The following is a 9,936-nucleotide window of genomic DNA, read 5'->3' as shown; positions in this document are numbered from 1 at the left end:
CTCTACAGGACTTTGAGGACATGCAATTATTTCTGCCATCAGAGAAATCACTTAGATGCTTAAAGGTGAGGATTTGCTTAAGTGCTTTACTGATTGAGCTTTTATTGTGCTGGAGAGTATCAATTAAAAAAAAAAAAGTCCCTTTTCTCCCTCATGATTCAAAACATCTAAAGAAACCGAGCACCATACAGAGAATTTTGACCTTTAGAAAACATTTTGTGAGGCATTTTAATGAAATACAAAGGGTACTTCTAAAATCTTCAACATTCGTCAGCCGTCGCCTCGTCTATCAAAACACGCAAGTTAATTAAAGGCAGGAACAAAAAAACAAAGAGCAGGCCTCCGGGAAAGGCTTCATCACTCAGCTGGCTCCGGTAGATGGCACTGCTCTGAATAAATTTGAGCCGGCGCCAGCGACGCCTCAGGATGCTCCGGCTCCTGCTCCTGCCGCGGCCCCGCGGCGCTGCCCGCTGCGGAGCTCCCCGCTGTGGAGCTCGGGGAGTGGCACTAAACCGTCCCCAGCAGCCCTCAGGCCGGCGGGGGAAGGCGTTTGCATTCTTCCAAGAGATTGCTAGCGAGGAAAAATAATTGGTTCCCACTGCTGTGATTTGCTGGCTGCTGCTTGTACCTGTTGCTTCGCTTCATAGTAACTCTTTCCCCCTCTTCGCTTCGTTGTATCTCTTCCCTCTCCCCATTTTGGTTTTCAGCAAATTCAACGTTCATTTTGTCAAGCTGCAGAAAAATCTGCTGCTAGTGTCAGCGATAAGAAATGTCCCTTTCCGATACCTTGTGAAGTGCTTTGGAGAGACTGTGTCTTTGCTGAGGGCTGAGTCCACCCTCGTGTGTGTATGTGCTGCTGTTTTACTTTCACAAAGGGAAGCAGGGACCTAAAATCTCGCTTTACAAAGGACCTCGGGGATTGGAAAATTTACGTTTCAGGTATCTTAGTGCCTAGAAAAATCCTCTGTCCTTGAATGAGAGGACTTTGGTGTCAGATTGGACTTGGTGTCAATGTTTGTAGTGGACAAAGCTCCTTTTCTGTTTTTATTTCCTATTTTTATTCGTGAGTTCCCTTCTGAAGTTTGGTGCTTTAACCACACCACTCTTTTCTGGTGAAAAACAGGGACAGTTTTTGGATCTGGGAGCACTTTTTGACTGCTGGCTTTGGCTATTGAACTGGCCTTACTCTGATTCCAGAGAGGGAAACTCTGATGCCCTCCCTTCCTCTGAGCTGTAGGGGAAGTAAACATGAGCATGAGGAAAATAATAACCCAGACACTTTTTTCCTAGAGCTTTCTAAAAGCTCAGGAGAAATAGCCTTCACTGGGCAGTCTTTGTTCCTGCAACATTTCTATTTTTAAAACTTTCAGTGGGAATTTGAGTTGGTGTTTTCCAAATACATAAAACAGTTGGTTTACTGTGCTGTGTGTCACCCTTCAAAAAATCCAAACTAAGGCCAGCCAGGGACCAGGAAACACTAGATTCTCCCCCACCTCTTTTCCCAGGCAAACAATTCCCTAAAAGCAAAATTTCAGACAAGTAAACGTGAATATTGTCCACTGCCATTTTCTACTCTGGTAAGTAGTTTGAGGTCATCTTTTCTGTATTTACAATGTGTGGCTTAAAATACAAACACCCTTTGTTTGTGCTTTTTTATTGTTTGCACGACTGAATGCTTTCACAGATATATGCTGCAATAAAGGATGGCTTAGAAATTCGATGTAAAAAGGCAGCCAGTGCCACTGGGGAATAGAGTACTCTACCAATCAAGACACAGCCTCCATTGACCAGACTCACAATGTAATGCACTTTATAAAATGTGTTTAATGCAGGGCTGAAATTTATGCATCATAAAGAGGTAAGGCAAAACCCACTTTCCACTCCTTTTCAATATTTGGTAGAAATGCTGATCATCAATTTCATTAAATGTTTACTTGTCTAAATTTGTAAGGTCTGCTACAATTTTGCCTGAAATTGAAAACAAAGACCTTTCTGGACACCCTGTTCTTACTTTTTTTTCTGTACAAGAATGTCATGACATTTTAAAACCTATAGGTACTTTCTTTTCTTCTACTCCTTAATTGAACAGCAGGATACATTTTAAGTGCTCCTTCACTGTAGTTCTGAAACATGCCTAACACAGATGTCTTTCTTTTGTCATTCTTCTTCCTTCCTCTTTAAAAATTTTATTTCCCAGACAAACAGGTGAATCTCAAAAGGGTTTTCTTCAAAAAAGACTTTAATTCTTATGTCTGTGATTGCCAATTACAAAATGTAATAAATATGTTTGCCTCTGGGCTTAAGAATAAGCATCAGATATTCATTCTGGAACAAGCACTTTCAGAGCTACTAGGCTACAATTATAGTTGTGCTAGCAGGTGTGAATTATTTAATTAAGGTCAGAAACCAGTCTTCTTTAGAATGAGCAAGTTTCAAGTGCAGTTTGACCATTCAAAATGTGTTAATTGCTTGACAGAGTAGGTTATATAATTATAGGCTGGGTTAAATTTTGTTGAAATGAGTAGATCCTTCATTTAAGATAGCTGTATGAAGAACCAGGGCATACATTTCAGCCCCAAGTAGAGACAGTGCAAGGCAGCTTGGAAATGTAAGTGATATATGTGGATGGGCTGGGTCTATCTATTATTTTGGCAATATAGGGTTTGTGGATGAGAAAATAACACTAAATGATAAAGAAAAAATCACAATATTATAAAGTATCTGTGTGTGGTCATGACAGCAATGTATACGGTATTGAGGTACTGGACTGAAAAAGTGGGAAAAAAACTTCAGTGTTAAGTCCACCTGACATTCAGGAGGTTTGATGTTGTACATCACTGTGAACGTACAAATTACAAAATAACCTCATGTTCCCTGGGTTTTGCATGAAGTAGAACATCACATCTGTTCAATAGGATACTGGTGGCCTTGGCCCTTTTTATCCAGGGCTCAAATGCTTTTTTATAACCTGTATACTTTTGTAGCTCAATTTTTCATGCATAAAATGCCCATGTTTGTGCTGATATTCATTGTGTATCCAAACTGTCCTGTCCCAGAAAACCACAAAATAACCCAGCTTGGTTGGGGCCAGCTGTAAGGGCAGTAGTGGTGGGTTTGAGGATACGGAGCACCAGACATGAGATGAGCAGCCTGACACTTTGTGGCTGACTGAATTAATTTTCCACAGCTCTCTTCTGGTTTAGAAAAAAAAGTCTTCTCACCCATGGTCATGTTCCTTTCACCTAGGGGTTTGGTAAATACCTAGCAGATGGGTTTACTGAGGAAATCCTAGTGAAGGGAGAGACAATAACAAGGAGTTATGAGCACTGGTCAGGTAAATATTGGAATTTGAATCTAAAACCTCTGCAGAAGAAGTTACCCTGGCAACAACATCCCAAAGTTCAGGGGTGGAGAGAGGGAGAGAGAGCCCTTACTGGGGCTGAGCCAGTGAGGTGCTTAATCAGGAGTAACCAGCATCAGGAAAGCTGTTTGAGGGTGGGCTGCTCCTCTGAAGCTGCTGCTGAGCAGCCTGACTGTCACACGTTAATCACTGCTCAAGTGTTTGATGAATAGTTTTCAGTAGCCCATGAAGGACTTTAATCAGGTTTGATGGAAGTCTTTCCCCTGACTTTGCCACTCTGCAAGGATAAGGCCCTTGAATCATACACTGCTGGCAGGCAAGTTTCAGAGGAAGGAAGAAGTTGAATTAGTTACTGTTTTTCTGGTTCTTGCAGCCAGTAGAGTGGAGACATTATGTGTCATCTGCTTTGGACCTTGAAATGAGAGAGTTAAAGTAAGGACACAATGCAAGTAGCCATATTATTTATAAGGAAAGAATATTTAGAATATAATATAGTCAGCTCCACGATATTTATGTAAAGGAGGAAAGACAAAAACAGAAACCCAAAGAACTTTTTTCTTTTTCTTTGGGCATTCTTCTAAACAAAAAGTTATACCAATGATGGCTGACTGGTTCACTGGCTTATCCTTACTGGAATCACTTATAAAACTCCAGCTCTTGGTTTATTGCACAAAACACCAGAAGATTGAACTGTGTAAGGGGAAAGAAAAAAAAGTCAAATGCAAGAACTGAAACATGAACAAACTGTAGCTGCAGTGGAGTGTTCACCAGGCTCACAGGGTCTCCATGAATGCCACTGTGTCCAGTACTGTGTATGCCTGTGCAGGATAATCCAGCAACAGCTGGTGGCTATATGACTGTTGTTTCTTTCAGCCATTTACCAGGTACTTGAGATACTCTGAAAAGTGCTGATAAGGAAGTTTGGTTTTCCTCAGCAAACTGAAGCACTTCACAACTTTGTTAGTAGAGCTGGCTGAGGCAGACTATTCATAGTTCCATGAAAAGTAAACAAACCCCTTAAACATTACAACCAAGAGAGCTACATACTCTCACCTTCTTGGATAGGATGCACACATTGCAAAATGATGCTGGAACTAAAGGAGCTTAGAAAATTTGTAGTTTATAATTCAGTCCTAGTCAGCACTAATGACCAGTAATTTGCAACCAGCTGGTGAGTGTTCCAGTTTATTCCTTATGAAAGAGTGTGAGATGAAAGAGGGGAAACACTTTCCTATTGCCATTTCTAATAAAGTAGTAAACATTGTTGAATGCCAGATTAAAGAGTATGAATTTGATTTGTCCTGCTGGAGTTTTCTGATGCAGAAGTGAATCTACCTGGTGGCTAAATTATTGATGAAGGTTGCTGTTTTTAACCCTACTGTATTGCCTGTGATGTGGTAAGCATAACTTCTCCACAGGTTCTCATCCTGACTGCTGGCCAAATTTTATTCTTGATTGTCCATCTGTGGCTGCTGTTAACTAAGATAAGAGGCACTTCTATGGCTCTGCAGGTAGTAATTAGGCACAATTTGTTTTTGTCTTAGATACATCATGAGTGGTGAATATGAAAATTTGCACAGAATTGTTTTTCATCCTTAAATGTCAATTCTCATAGTTTCCAACTGATAGATTGTGACTTGCATGCAGTCCATGCACACAAAAATGACAAAGGATCAAAATAAGTCTTTCTACCTTCCCTGTCTTATAACCCTTGGATTCAGTTACTTGTGCAAATACATCAGAAGCATATCTTATGTCTGTCTTCCTTAGTCTTTGCCAATAAACTGAATAAGTATGTCAGGGGTAATTGCACAGGTATAGATTTATTGCACACATAGGATAGCAGTAATCAAAATACCATTATGCCATCAGTGAGCCTTGAGATACAAGCTTTGACTGCTTAAGACACCTTTCTTAGGTGTTTGGCTGCATTCTCAGATCCATTCTTGACCACTCAGCCTAGTAGAGATGAGCTGTTTTCTCTCACTGTTGCATTTCTTGGTTCTTTATTGCAAAATTGTACAAAGTCCATATTTTTTGTTCAACTCACCACGGTACATTTAACAAAGTAACTTGTAGCGATGATGCCAAAAGACATTTGCAACAATGCCTTTGCCACAGAAGCCTTTGGACACGTTCATAAGAAGAGGAAACCCAAGTGTACGCAGTCATATGAGAGTGCAGGGTACAAGAAATGAATGTGTGTGTGGAGAACATAAAACTGCACCCTCTGTGCGGAGAGCATAGACATTGTCATGCTGTTTCTGAACATAGGCTTGCAGCAGCTTTCTGATATGATGTCTACATTGACTTGCGTAAAGATGCACTCGTCCAAGCCAAAGTCTGCCCCAGAGCTTCAGTTTATAGAACAAATGACTGACACAAATGCTCTTTTTGCTGTTTTAAACAGTGGGGAAGAATTTTTTTAAAAAGTCAGGCTTGTGGTTGATGAATAAAACATGGCTCACTGTGATGCCATTCAGCAAAGGAAGCTGTGGAATAATTTAAATTTTCTCACATCTGGGTTTTGTGCACTGGTAAGGACTTGTGGTCTCATTGCAGTAAGCACTGAAATCTAATATAAAATTGTGAGAATAACAGGCACATAAGAAGTAACTATCATTAAAATTGAGAGTGAGTTGTTCCTGTTAGAGGAACATGAGCACGGTTATTAGGTATACTTGCTGCCTGTGGGAGATATTTCTTTCTCTTTTTCTCCTCCCAAAGCTCATCAAAGGATAAAAGCAGAAAAAATGAGCGTAATGGGTTTATTCTTTCTTTGTGCAGTGTTTATGGAAGCTAACAGCAGCAAAAACCCTTTGTAGGCTGAAATAATAGTTCTTTAAAAAGCTTTCGAAGAGAGGTACATTGGCAGCGTCAGAAAAAAAATAGAAGGTTGCATGTCATTTATAGGCTGGTTGGGTTTCAGTGGGGCTCCCGGTGTGTTCCTGAAACATACATTTAATCTGCCACGTACTCTCAATTGAGAGGAAGATAGTCTTTATTAGAATAGCTCTTATAGCAGGAAATGCCTTATGTATTCCTCAGAGCCACGTTTTTCACTTTTGTTTTCAAAAAATAGAAGTATCTCATTGTCCTGAAAGACAGTCTATTGTGCCACTACTTTGACAAGCTGTTAACTCAGCCACAGCTGCTAAAGGCATTGGGCAAACCACTTTTTTCCAAAATCAAGCTAACTGTAGCACTGCATTGAACAGACTGAGTGGTGATGTCAGCACATGCTTAAACCTAGTGATGGCCTCAGGAGGTTAGCTCTGCATGCTCAGTCAGGCATAGCCAGAATAATCCATGTTAAATAATGTCTTCTTCTTCTTCCTTTTCTCTTTTTTTTTTTCTTTTTTTTTTTTTTTTTTTTTTTTTTTTTTTTTTTGAGTACCTCTGCTTAAAACTTGCTCATTCTGCCTTTTAAATATAGCCTTTGGGTCACTAGCAACTCAGTTACTGGAGACTTTCAGTATGCTCATTATTTAGTGGAGGCGGTTGTGATCTTTTCTGGACATGAGTATATACTGGCAAAGTAATTATGCATTTATGAAAACTTTACCTATGCAATGAAAGGTCAACTATGCAAAATTCATCAAACTTTTAAAAATATGCTAATAAACCCCAAGATAAATAACCAACAAACAATAAAGAAATGGGAAAATTCAATATTGTCATTTTTAAAGAGCTGCAAATCTGGCAGCCAGACACAGTATTTGTTGCTTTGTGAGCATTGAGTGAAGCTGAGGATGGTTTTAACTAGTATAATTCATTCTGATTAAAATGCTTGCAAGATGGGACCTGTGGGATCATTTTCTGCAAGTGAAAGAAGACCGTTCCTAGATAAGATCAAGATGTGTCTGGTCTTTCCAAAGCAGTAGTCTATATGATGTCTCCAAAAAGACCTGACAATTGCCTTGGGGTCTACATGAGTTTTTTTGCCTATTTGATCTCTGGATCCTTGTCTGGTCTCAGAATACTCATGACACTGAGTATATATTTTGTGACCACAATAGCCAGTCTACAAATGCACACACGAGGCCTCCATTTTCCCTTGGCCTCTGTCCTTATCTGTCAACATGTGACCTCTAGAGTGGTAAATACATCTCTCTCCTCTCTTTCTCTCTTTATTCTTCTCTTAATCTCTCTTCCTTTACTCTTGTGGGCAACTGAAACAGGTATTTTCTGTATTTCACTTCAGTTGCAAGTTTCTCGCTTAAGTTGTATAAGGTTTTGTGTTTGCTGGGTGTAATGAAGGTTCCCTTACTATAGCAATGCTTGCTAGTCTCATAATCTCTTGTAATGCTTTTGGGAAGTTGCACGTTATGTCTGTAAAACTTTTTTTGCCAAAATGCTTATTTTCTCACCAGCTTAAGAGAAATCTCCTAGAGAAAAATGTGTAGTTTTTCTCTGGACATGAACTCAAGGTACCAAAGAATCAAAAGGCTTTGTAAGAGTTTGCGTAGGTGTCTCTTGAAGCCAGAAATAAAAGTGTAACAGCCATGGAGCTTCTAAACTGGGTTGTAACACATGGACTGCAGGGGAATCTCTGCTCCTGTGCCTCAAGCATCTTCTCCCCCTCCTTCTTCACTTACCTTGGTGTCTGCAGGGCTGTCGCTCTCATATATTCTCACTCTTCTCTAAATGCTGTTACACAGTAACTTTCTTCCTTCTTAAATCTGTTATCCCAGAGGCCCTACCACTGTCACTGACAGGCTCAGCCTTGGCCGGCGGTGGGTCTGTCTTGGAGCAGACTGGTATTGGCTCCATTGGACACGGGAGAAACTTCTGGCAGCTTCTTACAGAAGCCACCCCTGTATTCCCCCCCACCACCAAAACCTGGCCATGCAAACCCAATACACCCTCTAATAGTCAGAGGAGGTACAGAACAAATGTAGCTGAGTCTATTACCAACCCTGCTTTCATAAGTATTTTTTAAAGAAAAAATTATAATTCTACTGACTGTGAGCAAAAATATTTCTTATTTCTTTAGCAGAAACAAAATTTTGGAAGTGATAGATTAGCTGTGCAAGAGAGCTAGATGACAAATATTTGTTAGTTTCTTGTTGGATTCAAAATATGGAGATGTCCAGATCTCTTCTGTTGCCAGCAACTACTGATGGCCATAACAGATTGAGAAAAGCAGTAACAGACCCACCTGTCAGCTGAAAGGGACCTGAAGGGCAAGTTTACTTCACAGGCGTTGCCAGCACACATTCTGAAACACAGGAGTGCTTATCTGCAGCAGTTTGCAAGCTACTTCATTCCCTCCTAGATGAACACTCATTTAACCTCAAGGTCTGAGATTTTAACTACCTCCCTCATCCCTGCAGTCCACAAATATGTATATATATGTATTTGCAAAGCATGCACACAGATACTGACACATACTTGTGTTAGACATTTTCCTCCCAGTAACACTAAAGCTCAATTTAGCTAATATTTCATTATTCCTGGTAAGAAAGATGTACATGCATGAATAGGAACATCATCATCATGGTGAGGAGCAAGTGGACTCCTCAACTGCATAAATTACTGAGATGATAGAAAAAATTAATGGATGAAAAAATATTTTCAGTTTGATGTCTTTATTGAAGTAATTTCTTTCACTCTATTCAAGAGGTTGCCTATGATCAGTTAGTGAAAGGTATACTAACTCTGCCCAGATTGTGATTTCCAATATGTCAATAAAAGATTAAACAAAATGGGAAATAACTGGAGAAAACAAAACAAAGAGAAACCTCAACAGGTATACGATGATACATCACATGATGTCTTCCCAGCAGATTGGTAGGATCATTCGTTCTGTTGTAGCTGTAGCCCATGGTAAGATTGCTGCTCCACCTGAGATAATTGTAGGTTGCCAACTTTAAGTCTACTTGGCTCTGTTCATTTATTGTTGTTTGCTGTGTGGAAATTTAGGGGTGAGTAGCTTTACGGGGAGCGGAGAAAGATCTTGTTACTTCATGAGAAATACATGGTCTTTGTCAAACCCTTGGTCTTCATCAGGCTCTGGGTTTGTTTATTGCTATTTCACAGAAAGAAAGTAATATCTGTTCTATGAGAATTTGGCTGGAGGTAGTGCCTGGATGTTGGTTTGGTTTAGAAAACTGGGAAAGAAAAACAAAATAGTTGAGAAAATCAGGCTATCTAGGCATTTGGAGGAGCGAGATTCGGGAGCAGTGATTTACTTCTGCATTGACTGACCATATGTGAGAAGGCTTTCAAGGAAAGACAAATAGTGAATTGTCTACCACTGTGTGTTTTGTATTTAACTGGTTTCATTTTGGCAAACAGCAATGAGAACATGGCTAGGCAAAGAGAAAAAGAATTGACTGTGACTAAGAAATAAAATCAGACCAAAGACTGAAAAACGCTAAATCAGTAAGAATATGATTCTAAAAGACCAACCCCCTACGAGGAAACTAATTCCTGGCCATAGTCTCCTACAAGATGCTACCCTTTTCACAGAGTTTAATTTGCAAATCATCTTTCTTCCTCTGCTAATGTCGTGCAGTGTAACCCCCAGCCCCATCAATAAAAGATGTGGCAATGAGTCACACGTTTGTTTC

The sequence above is a fragment of the Pipra filicauda genome, unplaced genomic scaffold, assembly GCF_003945595.2.
Source record: "Pipra filicauda isolate LSUMZ 115617 unplaced genomic scaffold, ASM394559v2 scaffold115_size4368891_pilon, whole genome shotgun sequence".
NCBI lineage: Eukaryota > Metazoa > Chordata > Aves > Passeriformes > Pipridae > Pipra > Pipra filicauda.
Note: the sequence above shows the minus strand (reverse complement) of the source record.